Genomic DNA, 19,489 nt, shown 5'->3' with positions numbered 1-19,489 from the left:
TGACATGGGGGCCTAGGCAGCGGGCGGCTCCTGAATCATTATGAAATGAAACTGATTAGGAATTCATGGAATACTAAATAAACTTTACGAGCCCGTTGTAAGTTTTTTGATGCATGGGGAGCGGAAAATGAAAACTAATGATATAAAAATTACACAGCGTGCTGAGTATTATTATACTGCTATTGATTTGTTTCAAACTGTACATCAAAATCGAAGAGGGCTGGGGAGGCTCCTGCAGTGATGCTGGGGATGTTTGGGCTCACCAGGGCTAGAAGGCTTTTTTTTCCCCTTTCTATTTTTATTTATTTTTTTCTATCTCTTTCCTCTAGCCTCCCTGCTCTGAAAGCCGAATCCTGTCTCCCCACCTCTAGTCTTCTGGAGAAGGCCTCTGGGGGCCACTTAGCCACCCACCCACAGGGCAGCCTCCTTCTCAGCTTGGAATCTGGACCCTGATTCAACTTGAATTCCTAGCCTCCACTGGTCTTTCTCTTTGGAGTTGCATTTTCAGTCTGTGAGTTTCTCTTTTCCCTTCTGCCTCCCGCCCCTCTTCTCTGGGGAAGGACAGCATGCTTCAGGAAAAAGAGCTCAAGATCTGTTTCCTGTTGGCATCTTGCTGTGTGACCTTGGGCATGTCACCATGCCTCTCTGGATATCAAAAAGACTGGACTCATTAGATCAGAGTTTCCCAAGGTATAGTCTGTTGATAGCCACATGATAGTCACCTTCAGATCTAGTCAAAAATATTAATTTCCTGGGCCGTTCCTTGGATGAACTGACTAAAGCTCAGGAGCGGAATCAGGGAACCTGCATTTTACTAAGTATCTCTTGTGATTCCCAGACACGTTTGATACCCATGGATCTGAAGTAACGTGATCTGAACCACTTATCCCATTCTGTTGTTACAGGTGGCCTTAAGGCTGTGAGTGTTGCCCTCTGCAGTAGTTAGCTTTTGCTAGTTTGGGATGCAGTAACAAGCAATCCCCAAGTTTCAGCAGCTTACAGCAACAATAGATAATTTTTTGCTCATGGTACATGTCTGCTGTGGGTCCTTTGTGACCCAGCTGTGTATATCTTCATTCTTGGGATCAGACTGAAAAAGCAGTCTCAATCAAAGACTTGTTATTCCAGTGGCAGAGGGAAAAGAGCAAGAAAGATGGTGGAAATATTTGATGTTTCCCTGGTGGCTCAACGTGTCAAGAATCTGCCTCCTTGCAGGAGACACAGGAGAAGCGGGTTCAATCCTTGGATTTGAACGATCCCCTGGAGGAGGAAATGGTAGCCTACTCCAGTGTTCTTGCCTGGAAAAATCTCATGGACAGAGGAGCCTGGCTGGCTGTAGTCCATGGGGTTGCAAAGAGTCGGACAAGACTGAGTGACTGAGCTTGCCTGCATGCATTATCCTACCATTATCCTTTCCTAAAACTTTTGTTTGACACATAATATCCCTTCTGCTTCCCTTCCATTCACCAAAAGGAGTCATATTATCAACTCCAGTGTCAATGGAGTGGCAAGTACACTTACTTCTCCCATAGGAGGATGGCCATCAAGGGGAGGCCCTGTAGCAATGGGTTGGAGAAGAAGGCAGTGGATACTGTGATGTGCTAAACCATACCCTCCTGGACTTGGTCTTGGGTCCAGGTTGCTCCAGGATTTGGGGTCCAGGATCTTGTTTGGATAGACCAGGGGGTCTCAGCCCAGTGCGATTAGGAGTGATGCTGCTTTACCCAAGTGTTTATGCCCCCTCTACACAATCATGTATCTCCATGACAGTTGTCCACTGACTTCCTCCTCTACCTGCTCTGAGATCCTTGCCTTCCTCTCAGAGGGATTCTTAGCGGGTAGGGCTTAGGGCCTTTGTCTTTAACATCTTTGTTTCTTTCATTCCTGCCTTCCTGCTGGGAAGGTCTGTAAACACCCACTCTGGATCCTTAGCAGAACTGCTATAACAATTAGAATCTTTTTATAAAATTGTCCTTTATCCTCTAAATTCATAGGGTAAGTTTAAATTTCGGGTCTTGGATTTTCTTAAGGTGAACACAATACCTTTTTCTTTTCTTTTTTTTTTAGCAAGTGTCTCACTTTTTCACAAGAGATAACTCATGAAAGATACCTCTTTTGCTAGTGTTATGCTTATTATATTCAACTTTATATTAGCCTGCGTCTCAGAAAGGTTGACCTCTTCCCCTGGACATACAGTGCGTCATCCCCAGAAGCAGATGACTGCCCAACACTGCACATGACAGAGTACATCTCCAGGAAGCCCATTGATACTCAATGTCCAGGGATCACCTGGGGGACCCACTGCATTAACTTGGGTGGGTGGTACTAGTGGTAAAGAACCCGCCTGCCAATGCAGGAGATGCAAGAGATGAGGGTTCAATCCCTGGGTCAGGAAGAGCCCCTGGAGTAGGAAATGGGAACCCATTCCAATATTCTTGTCTAGAGAATCCTGTGGACAGAGGAGCCTGGCAGACTACAGTCCATAGGGTCTCAAAGAGTCAGGTACAACTGAAGCAACTTAGCATGCATTCACAGGAGATGTCAGGCATGTCCATGGCACAAGCTTGGCCCTTGGGGACCTCAGTATCTCTCTGAGGACACAAATACACACACACACACACACACACACACACACACACACATATACCTTTTCAGAACTAGACAAACATATCACACACTTGTCCAGAAAGCACACAGGAGTAGGAGTTTTAAGGTTTGAATTTGAATCTCAATTCTGTCCCTGACTGGCTCTGTTGCTTTGAATAAGTGACTTAAAAAAACGTGGGATTCAATTTCCTCCACTGCCAAAGATGGATTTGGACTCCATTGTCTGAGATTCCTTCTAGAGGATGAGGGTGGGCAGAGGTTCACACGCTGGCACAATTCCCAAGGGATGTTGTTGCCTACGTTAGTCCCAATTCTTTTTCGGTTTGGGGAAAGAGGCTTATAGAAACCTAAAGTTGAATTGGCTTAAGCAAAAAGGAGGCCATTATTGTCGTTGTTCAGTTGCTAAGTCATGTCTGACTCTCTGGGACCACCTGGGCAGGAGCAGCCCAGGCTTCCCTGTCCTTCACTTCATTGGAATTTGCTCAGACTCATGTCCATTGAGTCGGTGATGCCATCCAACCATCTCATTCTCTGTTGCCTCCTTCTCCTCCTGCCCTCAATCTTTCCCAGCATCAGGATCTTTTCCAGTGAGTTGGCTCTTTGCATCAGGTGGCTAAAACGTTGGAGCTTCAGCTTCAGTATCAGTCCTTCCAATGAATATTCAGGACTGATTTCCTTTAGGACTGACTGGTTTGATCTCCTTGCTGTCCTAGGGACTCTCAGAGTCTTCTCCAGCACCACAAAGGAGGTTACTGGCTATTAAAGAGGCCGAGGGAGTCTTCAGGTAACATGTGACCTGGAACTTCATACATTACCAAATATCTGTCTTCTTCTCTCAGTTCTTTTTGCCCTCTAGGGATCTTTCTCAGGCCATGCCTTCTACTCATGGTAACAAAATAGCTGCCAGTAGCACTAGGCCCTCATCCTAATGATTCAACAAAGGAAACATCTTCTTTCCAATAGTAAGAGTAATTTCTCAAGACTGAATTTCATTGGCCCAGCTAAGGTTACATGCCCACTCATGAACCAGTCACTCTAGCTGGGGACAGAGAGAGGATTTAGGCCCACAGGCATCCCTGGCTCTGCCTCTGCAGAATGTCATGGACTCACAGTGGGAGAGGGATGCAGGCTCCCAGGAAAATTCGAGGTACAGTCTCAAAAGACATCGATTCTGGAGAGATGAAAGCCACAAAAGTCCACTGAAGTCCCCAAGGTCAGGGGCAGGAGCAGTGGGGAGGATGAAGGCAGAATAGGTGAGGTTTTTCTGGCCCTAAGTCATGCCTAGACCTTTGGAGATTGCTGGGATAAAGCCCAAGGAAGGGTGTGAGGGGTCCTTCACCTGTTGGGGGAGCTTGAAGACAGTGGAGCCCTGAGGCTGCCCCTCGGCAAGGGAAGGAGTGTCCCAGCTCCACCACCGGCATCCTTATCTCTATGTGAGCCTGGTTGATGAGTCACCAGCAGTGCTGGCCTCTAAAATCACACACCTGAGTTCACACCCTCTTTCCAGCTATGGGACTCTGAGCCAATCCCCTACTCTGTGAAGTGAGTTTCTGAGGATGGGGTGAGAAAACATGAGTGCTGGCCCCAACCTGGCTCCCAGGAGCTGCTCAGGTAAGACCCATTTGCACCCTGGCCCTAGAAGCTGAGCTTGCATACAGAAATCCTCCCAGGTTCTGAATTGATGTGTCTGTTGTGTCTTCCCCTCTGGTCTTTTGGTTTTTACAAAAGTATTTTTTTAATTAAAAAATTTTAAAACATTTAAAATTTATATTTTTAGTTGCACTGAGTCTTCATTGCTACTTGCATGCTTTTCCTTGGTTGCGGTGGGCGGGGGCTATCTTCATTGCGGTGCATGGGCTACTCACTACGCTGGCTTCTCTTTTGCAGAGCACTGGCTGTAGGCACGTGGGCTTCAGTAGTTGTGGGTCAAGGGCTTATTTGTCCCATCACATGTGGGATCTTCCTGGACCAGGGTTCGAGCCTGTGTCCCCTGCATTGGCAGGCAGAGTCCTAACCTCTGGACCACCAGGGAAGTCCCTCCCCTCTGGTCTTTGCAGGACCACAGCACATACATGGTTGTGCCCAGGCCCCGGCTGTGCCTGACATGCGGTCTATATCCATGAATGGCTGTGGGATGAATGACAGGGGCAGCTGATCCCTGACCCTCTGCACATGGGACCTGAATGCAGCTGGGCACTTCAGCCTCTCCTCTGCCCTCAGGCTCACTCTGGGCCAGGGCACAGACTACCTGGCCCCGCTCAAGCGGCTTCCTCCCCTTCTATGCACTGAGGCCAACCACCAGACCTCTGTGACCCTGTGTCCCAACAACCCCCTCAACCTGACCCCATGTTGATTCCCTGAGGCTCAGAGACGGCACTTGACTTGTCACCCAGCCCCTGCACAGGGCTCCTGTCACTACACCCTAGCTGCCTTGGGGGCCTAGATTTTGTTCCCTCCCAGGAACCCCTGAGGGTGGAAGATATGGGGTTAGGCAGGATTGCCCTTGGCTGGCTGGCCCCCCTCTTGGAGTTTGGGGTGCTGCACACAGTGAATTTAGATGTGGCTCTGAGGAGGCCGTTCATTCATTCTGGCCCGTATCGACTGCAGAATTGAGTGCTACAAGCAAGAAGGAGTTTAGCTATTATTCTCCTACTGATGTGATTTAATGTTTGGTTTATTCCTGGCCTGCTCCCCCACCTCCTCATCAGTTTGACATTTGCATAGTGTTTTCCTGCAGTTTTGTGGAACACACGGTTTTTCTGGCAACTCTCTGCTTTGACTTTTTTGGGGGAGTTGGGAGCCCAATGAGGCGTCTTCCTTCCCACCCTTGAAGCTTTTCCTTCCACCTGTTGGGTGGGGTGGGGGGGAACACGAATAACCAGACCTCCCTGGTTTTTGCCCCTTTGTGAGCCTGTAAATCTGGGTGTCCTGGGTGGGTAGGCGTCTCAGCTCACTTGTGAATAAGTCTGCCCCCCACCGCCCCACCTCCTGGGAAACATCTGCCCTTCCACCCGTCACCTCTGCCAGCACCTCAAAAGCCTTGGGATGCTCATGCTGCCCGGTGGTCAGGAGGCATGTCCTCCCCCCTCTGTCTCTTGGTGCTGACTTTCATTAGAGGGGCCCCTAAGCGGGGCCACGCGGGCCTCAGGGTCTACAGAATACCCAATGGTCTCAGTTTGACGTCAGCCAGAAGCAGTCTCTGGGACAAGAGTTCATTGGAAATGGTTTTCCGGGGAGGTGAAAGGGAGCTCCAGGAACCGATGGGATGTGGGACGCGGAAGGGTACCTCCTTGGAAGTTGAGGTTAATTCCTCCCCAGTTCCTCACCTAACATGCCCGAGCCCCTGCGGACAGCGCCCCGGGGGATGAGAGGAGATACCGCTGGGAGCCCTCCTCCCACGAGACCTTGGCCGAGCCATTTGGGAAAAGGCTCAGCTATACAGGGGTCTCCAGCAGAAATCTGCACATTCCTGAATCCCAGATGCAGTGCTTGGACGTGTCTCTCTCCAGCTGGGCCTAGAACGGAGCGAGAACTGGGTGGAGCTGGGGTGGGGGGATGCGGTGACGGGGAGGCAGCCAGAAGCCCAGGAGGAGGCTGATAACGTGGGCAGAGGCGTCAGCAGCACAGTGACGGGACGTGATCAGGCAGAGGCCGAACCCGCGCCTGCCCGGGGATGCCATTGGCACAAGGCAGAGAGCCAGTGCATATCAAACGCCTACTGTATACAACAAGCTCTAGCTATATGGGACTAGCATTCAAGCTCCTACAAAGCTGGGCCCCTGTGTTTGTTTGTTGTGTTTTTTTTTTAACTTATTTATTTTTGCCTGTGTTGGGTCTTGGTTGCTGGGGAGGCTTTTCCCCAGGTATGGTGAATGGGGGCTGCTCTCTGGTTGCAGTGCACAGGCTTCTCCCTGATGCCGGGCGGGGGCTCCGGTAATTGTGGCTCCCGGGCTCTAGAGCACAGACCCAGCAGCTGTAGTGAACCCGTTTAGTTGCCTGGAGGCATGAGGAATCCTCCAGGGTCAGGGATCCAACCCATGTCTCCTGCATCGGGAGGCAGATTCCTTATGACTGAGCCACCTGGGAAGCCCTGGGCCCCTGGTTTTGTTTCTGTTTGCATTCTTTCCTTCTTTCTCTTTTTCTTGTGTGACATTCTTCATGCTTACCATTGTGCTTGGCTCCTGGTCATAAAACCTAGAACAAGAGGGAACATAGTAACCATTGACAGACCATTATATAGGTATTAAGTGCCTTGTGTTTATTGTAATGCATCTGATGACAATCATTAATGGGAGGTACTATTTATCCCCATTTTACAGATGAGGAAACTGAGGCTCAGTGGGATTTAAATGATTTGCCTGTGGTCACACCTCTAAGTAGCAAAGCCAGGATTTATATATATGTATTTTTGGCCCATTGCTGCTTTGCAAGTGAGATCTTAGTTCCCTAACTAGGGATTGAACCCCTGTCCCCTGTACTGGAAGCACAGAGTCTTAACCACTGGACTGCCAGGGAAGTCCCAAAGCCGTGATTTGAACTCAGGTCCGTCTCCTCTGTGGCATGTCCTTGCACTGGGTGGGGTTGGGGGAGAGGAGAGTTCGGCTTCAGATGTCCTTGGAAGGCCCTCCAACTTGTGAGGTTCTGTCTTGTTAGCCGCCATTCCCCTCTACCCCCTGCCAACCGTAAGGAAAAGGAAAAGTCCTTCGATCCTCCCCAGGTGGCTCATGGTGGATTACTTAGCGCTTGACACGGCGTGTCTCTGTGTCACTGTTCCCGGGCGGAATTAAATCAGGACAGGAAAATATTAATTCCGAGTTGGGGATGGAGGCCGCTCCTTTCCAATTACTCTCCACCCCGTCAGGCTTATCCTGGCGCAAACAAGGAAGGAGGCTGGATTAATTGCTTTGGACTCTGCCCCACTCCAGTCCCAATTACTGGGCCGGCTTGGCTCCCAGCATTATGAAGCGCACTGCTGTGCAGGAAATTGTGTGAAATGTTAACGGATTTTCAGAAGCAATAATGGAGCACAGGATTCGGGGCCAGTATTTGCCGGGCAGCCGGGCCCTCTGTGCTGCGGCTGAGGTTAAGCTATTTGGGGTTTCTTTGTGTATTAAAGGATCATCTGGTTAACTCCAAAGCCTGGGGCCACCAGGATGGTGCAGCCTCTGACCCTGCAGAGGAAGGGTGGGCTCCTGGAGGATGAGGAAGCCCACTGCGTTCATAATGATGATAATGATGCCAGCATTTTCTGAGCCTACACACATGCCAGGCACTTACCCACAACATCCGCAAGCCTCATCCTTTGAAGTTCCTTTTCCCCACCTTATAAATGAGAAAAAGGGGATACAAAGAGATTAAGTAATTTGCACAACGTTTTGTTGTTCAATCGCTCAGCCGTGTCCAACTCCTTGTGATCCCATGGACGGCAGCATGCTAGGCTTCCCTGTCCTGCACCATCTCCTGGGGCTTGCTCAAACTCATGTCCATTCAGTCGGTGATGCCATCCAACCATCTCATCCTCTGTCACCCCCTTTTTTCCTGTCTTCAATTTTCCCCCAGCATCAGGGTCTTTTCCAATGAATTGGTTCTTTGCCTCAGGTGGCCAAAGTATTGGAGCTTCAGTTGCAGCATCAGTTCTTCCAACGAATATTCAGGGTAGATTTCCTTTTGGATTGACTGGTTTAATAGCCTTGCAGTCCAAGGGACTCTCCAGAGTCTTCTCCAGCACCACAGTTCAAAAGCATCACTTCTTTGTTGCTAAGCCTTCTTTATGGTCCAACTCTCACATCCATGCATGACTACTGTAAAAATCACAGCGTTAGCTGCTTTCTTAGTGGCAAAGTCAAGATCTGAACCCAAGTCTGTCTCTAAGGCTACTCTCTTTTGGGGCACCACCCTGCTTCTTCCCTTCTTCTTAAAGATGCATTACAAATGCGTCTGTTCTACCACACTCAAACTTCTGGGGTACAGGGTCCTTTCTTGCTCTGTCTCTGCATCTTCAGCCATTGTCAAGGCACCTGGCACACAGCAGGTACCTGCGAAAAGGTTGATTGAATTGTACTGAACTTGGCCTAGCATCTGGATTCCAGGATTTATTAACGGTATAAAGGGGGTGAGCTGCTGAGACCCAAAGAATGAGCCCCATTTGGGTTCATCTGGAACACACTGAAGGGAGTTGGTGGGGGGAGTGTGTCCCCAGCCCTGATGTGGAACCGATTCTGCTTGGAGACTTCCCACATACAGTTTCTGTTTATCCTTACCAAAACCTAATGAGATGGGTGGCATCACCCATATCTGAGAGCTGTGGAAATGAGGCTCAGAGAGGTGAGTGCACTTGTGTGGGGTCACACAGCTAGTAAAGGATGGCCTGATCCACCCCAAGAGTTTGGTTTCCCTTAGTCCATCGAGTCTGGAAAGGCCTGGGGTGTGGATTTCAAGCTCTTAAGATTTTTACATCTCTTAATGTCGTGGCACCTGTGGTTTAAATAGTAAACAAAATTCTGCCCATGAATTTAACGTGCCAACCTGGGTAAAGTGTAAGTGCTCTGATGAAAGAGGGACATGGGGGCCCCGTGTGTCTGCAGAGGACTGGGGGGATGAGGACAGACTTGTTGAGAGGGGTGACTGACTTGGAGAAGGGGACAGGGGTGTGGCACTTGGAGAAGTGAGTGCCAGGTAGCTAACAAAGCTCAGACTCCCCTGGGGTGGCTGCACAGAAGGAGAACCCGACTTGAGGGGTGGAGCCGCCAGAGAAGGGACCCTGGAGATGGGAGGGTGGCAGAGAATGAGGGTGCGGCACGCCGAGATCATCAGTAGCTGTCCAATTCTCACCTGCCCCTTTTAGCTAAAGGAGAATTAATTATGTGCAGGGGACGCCCCCTTAATGGCCATCATTTAGTTTAATTTAAGAAACAGGCCTGTCCGCACCCGCCCCCCACCCCCCAACAAGCCAGCGGCAGCACCGTCGGCAGCTGCACTGATGAATGACCTCCTCCTGTACATATACACGAGAGCGGAGGTTCTCAACTGGAGCCAGCCTCTGAATTTCTTGGAGGGCTCGTCAGAAAAATCCTACATGATGCAAGGAAGAGCCCGCATGCCACAACTAAGACCCAATGCCACCAAATAAATAAATAAATAACAATAATAAAAACCCCCACCGTTTGCTAGGCCCCGCCCCAGGTGGTATCCGATGGTCTGCCTAGCCAACAATTTCCCAGATGTTGCTGATGTTTTCTGGGGCTCTGGGGAACATACTTTGGAAATCGCTGTAGTGGAGACAGGGTTTCAGGTGAGCACCATCCAGTCCTTGAGGACTCGGGGCCCTCGCTGCCTACAGGGGTCCTGTAATCTGGTGGGGGAGGGGCTTAGCCATCTCTGTCATGTTATTACGCCCCCCGCCACAATCCCTCCAATGATGTGTAGAACAAGTGCATTTTCCCAGTATCTCAGTAGCCCCTGCCCTGGGCATTTCTGCTTAGGAGTGGAGGGAGGGATGCCAACAGCTTGATTCCTTGACCCCTCTGCCTGCATGCAGTGCCCCCCACACCAAGCTGGACTCTGGGGACACCCGCTTGCTTCATCCTCAGCCCCTAACCCAGAGGGGTGCAAGGGTAGCTGGACCCTATTTTGTGGGCCCTGGGCTCCAGGCCACATGGGGAGAGAGGTCAGGCAGCGGGTGTCTCCAAAGACCTGGCTGTGGCAGGAGGGGCCCTGCAGTTACCGGCCTAACTGGGGGCCATGGGCAGCCCTCCCCACCGCCCCCCACCCCCCAACCACTGATCCGGGTCTGCAGGCTTCGCCAGGACTACCATCCGGAGAGCCTGTTTGCACCTGTGTCACGGCCCACTCAGGAAACCTAATTAGTTAGTTTGGTGTTTTATATTGATAATTAGGTCCTTTAAAAGAATTCATAGGTGGTGATAATAAGCCCATTTAGAAACCTATTAAGCTTTGGGGGAGGTTGAAGGGAAGCCTGGTCACGGTGCGCACACTTGCTTCCTCTTTGCTCATCTCCTCTCTCCCCGCCATGGCTCTCCAGTTCTGCACCCCTCTTCTCCCTCCTGCCCTCTTTGCCATCTGCACCCTCAGTTCCTCCAGCCCCTGCACGTGAGAAGACCTTCAGATGGTCCCTCCACAGCAGACAGAGGTGCGCACTGATGCGCTTCCTCCTCCCACAGCCCTCAAAGTGGGGGCCCATCACCATCCCCAGCTGACAGATGGGGAGCCTGGAGTGCAAAGAGATCAGACATCCCCCCGGAAGCCACATACCCTTGGGCAGTTGAGCCACAGGCCTGGCTCCTCATCCCTCCCCAAGCCTCACTTTGTCAGCCTGCATCGCCTTCTCCCACCATGGCCCCAGACCTCCTTGCTCCAGGGCTCCCACCAAGCAGGATGAGCTGGAATTTTACATATCACTTCCCTGTTTTCACAGAGAGTTAGTGCCAGGGCTCCGGAGCTAACTGCAGAGGGGTGTGTGATGGACAATGGCTTCGCATACGCTTTGCTTCTCTAGCAACTCTTTTCCATTAGGATTTCTGCCCATTTGGAGGTTGAAGGCCTCCCTCCCTTCCTCCCTCTTTCCTTCTTCCTTCTTTCCCTCCCTTCTTCCCTCCCTTTTTTTTTTTTTGTATTGAGGTGGAAGAGCAAGAAATGAAGTCAGCCAGCTTCTTGCTGAGGGGCCCAAAGGGGTCCCCTAAATGCCTCCATATTTGCATGATACACACCAGCTCTCTCTTATCACCCTCTGCATTTTCTTCATAGCTTATCACAACATGACATTTTCTTGAAGATTTGTGCACTTATTCATTTGTTTATTACCTATCTCTCCCCATTAGAACACAAGTGCCCTTGGGCAGGGAGGGGGCTAGGCACAAAGATGAACCCGTATATATCTGCTTTCCTGGGGCCTGCACAGAACCAGAATGAGCAAATGTTGAATGACTAAATGTGTTGAATCTGATCTTCAGTTCCCCCATTTTTTTTTTTTTTTGGCTGTGCCTTTCCTTGCAGTTTGTGGGATCTTAGTTGCTCAGTCAGAGATTGAACCCAGGCCATTGGCAGTGGAGGCATGGCAGGCATCCTAGCCAGTGGACCGCCAGGGAATTCTCCTGTTCTTCAGTTTCCTCATCTCTAAAGTGGGGGTAAATTGTCTCCTCTACAAGGAGCTAAAATACCTGGCACACAGCAGGCGGTCCACGAATGCCAGTGTCAACACTCCATCCTTTGTCCCCTTTGGGTAAGCATTGCTGTGTCCAGGAAGTTCTGCTACTTAAAACACTGCTTTATTAACACGTCTTATTTATAGTGCCAAGAATTTTTCTATAAAGCAAAGGAGAACTCCTAGACTTACCTACTTTGAAAATTGGGTGTTCTTGTTTGTATTGGGCTTCCTTGAAGTGGGCTGACTGAGGGTGTGTAACTGTAGACAGTGGATATATTAGTGCCTGTTATCAGAGTTCATGATTATGCAGCCTATGAAAAAGAAGGCTCAAATTATACCTTCTTGAAACATAACCACAACTGCAGAGATATAAAAGCCAGAGGCTGGGCTGCTGCTCTTAGCATAGCTGGCAGAGAGCTTGCCTTGGTGACCAAGATGGGTTTGCATTGAGGACCCTCCGCTTGCTAGTTGCCTGACCAGCTGGCAAGTTTTTGAATCTCTCCAAGACGAGTTTTCTATAAAATAAGGGTGGGTGGGTAATATTTATGTCTATCTTACAGCATGCCTGTGTGTGCATGTTCAAGTCATGTCCAATTCTTTGCGACCCCATGGACTCTAGCCCACCAGGCTCCTCTGTCCATGGATTTTCCCAGGCAAGAATACCGGAATGGGTCTTCCTGATCCAGAGATTGAACCTGCGTCTCCTGTCTCTTGCACTGGCAGATGGATTCTTTACCACTGTGCCACCTGGGAAAACTTTTTATAGCATAACCACCTTATTAAACAAAGCCATGAGCTCAATCATTCATTCACTGAAAGCTTATCAAACACCTGTGTGCCAAGCCATTGTTCTGAGCTCTGGAGGGTTAGCAGTGAGTGAGCCATTCCATGCCCCGTGGGGCTTACATTCTAGTGGGAATTCATGATTCGGTGAAGCACTAAGAATGGTGCTCAGTGAGCACTGGCCTGGAGGGTAACAATGCAGAGTAGCTCGACAGTGACATGGCCTGTGGCTGTAGGTCCGCGCCTCCAAAGCTTCTTCTCTGAAGATGTACCGGTGGCTGGACACATCTCCATGCCGTTGATCTCTGGACCGGCTCCTCTCTCTCCTGATGCTGAGATGCTTTGTGTGTGTGTGTGTGTGTTGGGATTGATGGACGTGGGGGAGCGTGTGGCTTCCAGTGGACAGATGTCAGTCTCATCTCTCTTTGCCCCCTTCATGAACCACTTATTGCCTCTCTCATAGGCACACTTTGCCTTCACACTCTGCTTTGATTCACCCGGCTTGCTGCTCCTGGATGGCTTTCTTCCTATCCCTGCAAACTCCACTCACCCTTCAAGGTCTTCCTTCGTGAAGCTGGTCCTGCACCTTCAGCTGGGAAAAATCCCTCCCTTGACTTTCCATCCTCCTCCTCTCTCACACCCATGTCCCTCTCCTCCCCACATCCCTCGGTCTGTTTCGGCTTTCCTGCTGGACTGTGAGCTCCTTCATGACTAGACCTTGTTCTGTTCACTTCCGTGTCCTCTGTACCACATTGCTTTACTTGAAATAGACTCTCAACAAAGATTTCTTAGGCAATTAAACAAATGTATGGCTCAGTGGGTCTATATGGGATCATTAGATGCATTAGACGTCACTTTTTCTGGGGGTGGGAGAACCGAGGCAGGGGCCTTGTATAGAGCACTAATGGCCTTTTTCTTTTTTGGTTTGGTTTTGCATGCGCTGCTCTGCTTGTGTAAGAAGCTCCCACGTGAATGCTGTAGCCCACCTCTCTGGGCACTCTCATGTGCGTCCACAGTTGTCTTGGGTGTGTACGTGGTGGGGGTATAGTGGCAGCCCAGTGCCCAGTGATGGATGAGGGGGGTGGAGGTGACTTTCCCAGGGGAAGATTAGCACCTGGCAGCTATGATTTGTCTCGTGCCCTCCTGTCCTTTTGCTGGGCCCTGCTGCAGAGTCATTCATTACAGAGGCTGCTGTCACAGGGCTGGGGGCGGGGGCCGAGCAATGTGTGTGTGTGTGTAGAGGGGTGGCAGGCTGGACCCCTCCTCCAGAGAGACTCTCATGCCAGAGCCCAGAGTCCTCCGGAGTTGTGAAGAAGAGGACCAAGTTGTAATTCACCTTCTGGGACATAACCCTGCACCCAGGGGTAACACTCTATGTGATGGAGTGGGGCAGGGTTTCATTCATTCATTCATTTGGCAAACAATTCACCAAGTGCCCACTAGACATGTTCTCTCCTTTCATGGAACTCACCATTGCTGGAGGAAGGCTTGTAAACTGACAGTGCAAGGTAGGTAATAGGCTGGTTCAGACGGATGCCCTTTTGCCCAGGGGGACCTCAGGGCAAGCTAGAAACCATCGGAGTTGGTGGAAAGAGCAATGAACTTGGAGACTGAAAACTTAGCCTTGAGTCTTGGCTTTATTACTTTCTAGTGTAGTGGTCTTGGACAAGTCACTTCAAACCTGCTTAAGCCTTGTTGCCCACATCCATGAAATGGGGTCAATGATGTGTCCTCCATCCATAAGGCTGTTTTAAAAGTGAAAAGCTGTCTCAATGCTTTTTAAATAGGAAGGTGCTATGGGATCATTGTCAGATCTGGGTAAGGACTCTTAGAAAAATCTCGGCTTGCCCTCTTCTCTCCAGCTAATAACCTCAAACTTATAGATCATTGCTTCCTCCATCCACATGCAGGGGTGGGGTGGGGTGAGGTGGGGCAAGGAGTGGAAGCATGGTAGCCAGATGAGTCTCCAAGAAAAAAATAATACAACCTTCCACTTTGTATCTATTCAGCCCTCTACAGTTTACAACACAGTTTTATACTCTTTCTGTTTCTTGATCCCTATAACAACCATGCAAGCCAAGTCAAGGCAGATATTATTAACTCCCATTTTGCAGGGCAGGAAGAAGCTCAAATAGGATAAGGGGCTTGTCCAAGGTCACTTAGTAGGTGGATGAGCTCAGGCTGGAATCTGGTTCTTTCTGATATTTAAGCCCTTGTCCTCTTTTCCTTTTTTCTACCCACCAGGGTTCCTCCTCTTTGATAAGACCCTCCATTCATCTCTTTTCTAGTCTGAGTGACACTACCCCCACCCCTGGAGAGCCCTCACCTCATGAACTGATACAACACCCTCCCCATTCCTCACACCTTCATTTTGCCAACTATGTCCACTTTTGGAAATAATGATGCCAGGGATGAGGGGTGAGCAGAAAAGGGTCTATAAGTTTGAGGTTATTAACTGGAGAGAAGAGGGCAAGTTGAGATTTTTCTAAGAATCCTTACCCAGATCTGGCATACCCACAGATAAATTAGTATGGTAGGAGAAAGAAAAAGCAAGGAGGGAGGAAGGAAGGGAAGAGAAGAAAAGGCAGGAAAGAAAGAAAGAGAGAACGGAAGTTGGGGTGGAGAGCTTGAAAAGGAAATATAGGGAGGGGGGAAATACAAGCAAATGAGGAAGGAGACAGGAAGGAATCTGGGAGAGGTGAAGAAGGAAGGTGAGAAAAGGGGAAGGAAGGAGGCCTAAGAGGCTGGGGAGGATGTTGGGGGAGGGCCAGCTACACTCTGGCAAGAGGTGGGAGATTGAAGGCTGAATCACAGCAGGCTGTGGAGGAGAGGAATAAGTCATAGACGCCACAGGAGCAAAGGTCAAATATAGACTGATGGCTCCATTGTTTCCCAGCCTGCGAGGAGGACCCTGCTGGGGGTTGCTGAGATGCTTAACCCTTCCCTGCCCAGGTTTTTGATGGTGAGATTCAGAGCAAGAAAAGCACCTGTGTGTCAGAGGTGAGGACTGGGGCGTTGAAATAAGGGTTGGGTAGGGACCCCACAGGGTTGGGACTGGGTCTTGGGAGAAGGGACTCAAGGGTCTTCTCTACTTCAACTCATAGGAAGGGAATACATAAAAACATGCCAGGTCTCTTTTTCTGCTGGTAAGGGTCCTCTTTTTCCCTCCCTGTGGGAGGAGATTTCCTAGGGCAGAAGGAAGTTCCTGGAAAATGGTTCTTGAGTAACACCTATCCACAAGAACAACAATAAATAGTAGTAACAGTGTAAAATAAATATTTACTAAATAGTAAAAGCAAAATTAATATCAATATTTATCACAAACACATTAATATATTATTACATATGCAGTGTTTGTGGTTTGCAAATAACTAACAAATATAAATCCTCTAAATCTAACAACCTTGTGTGACCAACATTATCACTGTTTGCCACGGAAGAAACTGATGCTCAGACTTGTCTAAGTGTGGTTAGCCTATTTTTAAGTCCTAATCCACAGATCTTTCTGCTACTACACAGCTTTCCTTGGACAGTATCATACCCACTTTATAGAGGAGAAAAATAGGGATTTGGGGGGATATATTTGGTTATGAAGTGGCTTGCCGGTTGAGAAAGCCATGTGTAGTTGGTTAGAGAAGGGAAGAGAGGATAACGTCCGTCGGTGGGACAGGACTTCAGCACCACGGACAGCCCCAGACGCCGGCAACCTCGCCCCTCTTGCCTGGCAGCCCTGCGTTGTTACCTGTGTTCTCGTAAGGAGCGGTCCATCATCAGACCCTTTGGGCCCTCCCCAGGGGAGAACTGGGGGCCGGATCGACTCCTCAAGCGCTGTAACTACCTCCCACCCACCCCCACCCCAGCACCAATGATGTATAGACTGGCAAAGGACTTAATGCAGTGAATACATAAAGCGCGAGGCCTGGGCGGTGGAGGGTGACAGCTGCCCTTTAATGCTCGGCTTTTTAAAGATCATGGTAGAGTTCAGAAAGTATAGTCATGAGGTTTAATGATTTAATGGGGACGACTGGGGAGCAAAAATAGTTACTGCGCCCTGGGGAAAAGTGACTCCTCATACATATTACTTTAGCCTAATGGCCTATAACGCCCTCCCCCCGCGCCCGCGGGGGGAGTCACGCTACATAGGCGCTGTAATACCGAATGGCCTGATTAAATGCATATTAAACAATACTAAATTGGGGAAAAAAAAGGCAGAGGCGGTGCTAAATGTATTTATTCAGTTCTGTTGGGGGACGATGTGGCTTCTCCTCTGGGATTAGGTGGAAGAGATCCTTCTCTCTACTGTTTCTCACAAGACGTGGTGCCCAATGGGATTTGGAGGGAGGTGGGCATCCCAGGTATCTGGGAGGAAGTTAAGGAGGGAGACAACTCCAAAAACGGGGGGAGATGCCGGCCATTAAGGGACTTGAATGCTAGGAGGAAGAAGGATGAGCCAGACCCTGTGTCCTGAAACCTTCATGTAGTCCTCACTTTGGAGAAGCCCACAGAATCGTGGTTTTATTCTAGTCAGTCATTTTTAAGAGGCTGCTTTTCTGTAGGTTCTGAGGCTACTCTGGAACTCTTGGGTCAACTGTGATGGTCTTTTTATCTGTTAAACCCCACAACCTTCCAACCACAGCTCTGGTCACCAGTTTCTGAGATCTCTGACCAGAAGGAGAGTACAGCCTTAGTTCTTCAATGCACCTGGGTTCTACACACTATGAAAGCACATTAAAATCACTGGGAGAGGTTTTTAAAATGCCAGTGTGTGTTGGGGTTATATCTCAGGAGATTCTGATTCAATTGGCCTGGGGTGTGTGTGACCCAAATGCTGGTGTTCTTATTGATAAAAAACCAATAAGAACCTGGGTGATTCCAGTGTGCCTCCAATGTTGAGAATCCCTTTAGGAACCAGAGCTCGGAGATAAGCACCTAGTTTAAGTTCTTCATTTTGCAGATGAGGAGTTGAGGCTCAGGAGGCCATGGTCTCTCTAAGATCCATAGGGGTGGATCAGGCTCTTGACTCCCAATCCAGTGCTTTTTCTACTACACCCCTCTCTTTTTCATAGTAGCATGAACAGGGCCAGTGCCAGAAGCAGGGACTAAGATGAGTTGGCATCTTGGCTCTGTAACTCTCTGCCCCAGACAAGCCAAGGCCAAACTCAGACCAGGCAGAATTAAGGCAGCATCTCCTACCCTGTACTTGGGGAAGAGGGATTCTTTGTATGGTTACTCATTCCTGTCTGAGATGCTCACATATGTGGGTTTTCTGATCCTAAGAATCTTCTAGACTATCTCCCTGGACCTGGGTCCCCTAGGCCTTGGCTGTCATTAAGAGCATGGGCTCTGGAGCCAAGCTGCTTGGATTTAAATCCTGGACCTGCCACTTTATTACTGTTGTAACTTTGTGCAAGTTAACCCCTATGATAACAGTACTGACCTCATAAGGTTGATATAAAGAATAAATGAGCTAATACACATAAAAGTACCTAGAACAGTGTCTGATTGCTATGTGTGTGTGTTTGTGTGTGTGTGTGTGCATGCATGTGTGTGTTCAGTTGCTCAGTGGTGTCCAACTCTTTGTGACCCCATGGACCTGCCAGGCTTCTCTAGAGGTCCATGGAGCTTTCCAGGCAAGAATACTGGAGTGGGTTGCCAGTTCCTACTCCAGATTGCTATGTAAGTCATAGCTATTCTGGATTTAACATTTTAAATGTGCACTGCACTGTATTAAGTTGTTTGTGTATTTATCTCTGTTCTTTGAGTTCCTTAAGGATGGATTCTAGGGTCTGTTCCTCAGGAATTTTGTTTACTTAGGTCTGGAATTGCCTCAGGTCCTAGTCAGGATCCAGTTAAGTTCGGATATTGCCCTGCTCAAAGAGGAGGAGAAAAAAGCCTTCTTCAACTTGTATGAGGATGGGGTAGGGAGGACAGGAACTTAGTTATGCAGAAACCCAGGCAGGGATGAGGCCAGGGTGAAGTCTCTGCCTGTCCTCTGGGGATTTTTGAAACACTTAAGAGTACTTTAGGTAGTGATGGGTGTTAGACTACAAAAAAAACCCCACTGATAAGTGAGTATTAAATAGAAACAAGTTCTGCTTCTGGCTTCTGGTTGGGAATAGTAAGGTCATCTGAGTGGATATTTGTCTTTTTTCTTGCCTACAGCCTAACTTTGTTGAGGAGAAATCTTATTTCCAGGCAGGCTGGTTTGCCTAGCCACTGACTGGGATGCAGTGGTTTGGATCCAGAAACCATCCAAGGCATGTCCTGCTGCCCATAGTGTTCTCCCCCGACTCCCACCAAGCACCTGCCCTTGTGTCTTGGGGAGAATGAGGCAGGAGTACAGACTTCCAAAAAGGCACCATCCTCCCAGACAGGACTTTCTGAGAGTGGCCTTCCCAATGTCATCTCTAATGATGACCCTTTCCAAGCTTTCTATCCTGGATGATGGCCCACTGTCCCTCATTTACATTGCTCCCTCAGATACCTCCAGTCTTGGTTCATCTCACTCTCTTCATCTGAATTGCCTTTCTCTGTTATTTCTTGTCCAAATTCTGCTCATCCATCAAAGCCCAGGTTCATGTTATCACCTTTAGCAGGCATCCTGTAGTGGAACAGACTCTTTCTATCTTGAACACCCTATAGCCTTTACATTTCCTTCTTTCATTGCCCTTATTAGAAACTGCACTATACCACAGTTATCTGGGCTCCTTCTGGTTCAGTCAACCACTGGTCTAAGCTTTAAGGGTATGATGCCTTGCCTAACCAATTTACATGTAGGCTGCCTTGCATGTTCAGTCACTCAGTCATGTCTGACTCTTTGTGATCCCACAGACTGTAGCCCACCAGGCTCCTCTGTCCATGGGCTTCTCCAGGCCAGAATACTGGAGTGGATTGCCATTTCCTCCTCCAGGGGATCTTCCCCACCCAGGGATCGAA

Source organism: Cervus canadensis, chromosome 1, assembly GCF_019320065.1.
Source record: "Cervus canadensis isolate Bull #8, Minnesota chromosome 1, ASM1932006v1, whole genome shotgun sequence".
Taxonomy (NCBI): domain Eukaryota; kingdom Metazoa; phylum Chordata; class Mammalia; order Artiodactyla; family Cervidae; genus Cervus; species Cervus canadensis.
This window is presented reverse-complemented; position numbering follows the sequence as displayed.